Raw genomic sequence first — 1,169 nt, forward strand, 5'->3', positions numbered from 1 at the left:
GGTTCCGCCAAAAAAAAAAAAAAAAAAAAAAAAAATAGTTACTATTCTTACCATATTTAAATAGCAAACTGACAGTAAATATTCATTTTATGTAACCTGGGAAATGAATATTTGCCTCATCAGAAATGGAAAAACTTTAAAATGACATAAATAAAATGAATATTCTATAATACACAGACATATTTTTAGGCACATGGGTCAAATCTTTGAAACAGAAAGAATTGGATTAAGTCTCAGCAACAACTCTCATCAGCTAGTGGATTTGATATTTATGCTTCACCTTCCTGTCATTCTAGTTTTTCCCATTCAAAATGAAGGTAGTTTGTGCAAGGTGGATGCATTGTCTTGAGCAACAAATGACATAAATCATTTCAGTCCCGCATTACAAGACCTTTTCATTTTTCAAATTAATTCATATGCTAGAATAGTCTTTTGTTATATAGTTAGGAATAAGACAAAATGGTTCTAGGAAATTGAACCCCAAGCCAAATTTCTCATGATTATAATTCAATAATTCAATTTAATTACACACACACACACACACTTTAAATTTTCCTTTCTACTATGTGATGGTGCTTTAAAGAAGGGCCATACTGATCTTTAGGAGCACTGAACATTGTGTAGGAAAAGGCCTCAGGAGCATCACACAATGGTTTGGAAGCTGTGTATTTACTTGAAACATAATAGAAGTCCCACTATAAAATAGGCTTGGAATTAAAAGAGATCAATTCTAACAGAACAGTTGCATACACTTTTCACACCAGCACAAAGCCAGGTAGCTGAATGAGTTGTGTGTGACTGGTGCACTCCTGCACAGAAGACTTTTGCTTACAGAGTCAGTCAATACATAAAGTCCAGGGTCATCTTCTAACCAAAAACTTCAACGTGCACTCTTCTCTCATGAAGACTTTTTGTCGTACGTCTAACTACATTTGCTGTGCAAAATGTAAAACCAAAAGCTTAAATAAAAGCTTTCAAAATAAGTAGAAAAGGGCTGGCAAGATAGGTCAGCAGACTAAGTGCCTGCTTAGGCAAGCGCAGAGACCAGAGTTCGATCCCCGGTACTGCATGATGTGAAGCCTGCCCCTGGGTGCCTGAGCCTGTGACCAAATCCAGGCATGGTGAAGCATGCCTGTTATCCCAGGGCCAGACTGAGCAGGGGGATCACT

Source organism: Octodon degus, unplaced genomic scaffold, assembly GCF_000260255.1.
Source record: "Octodon degus isolate 3935 unplaced genomic scaffold, OctDeg1.0 scaffold00159, whole genome shotgun sequence".
Classification (NCBI taxonomy): Eukaryota; Metazoa; Chordata; class Mammalia; order Rodentia; family Octodontidae; genus Octodon; species Octodon degus.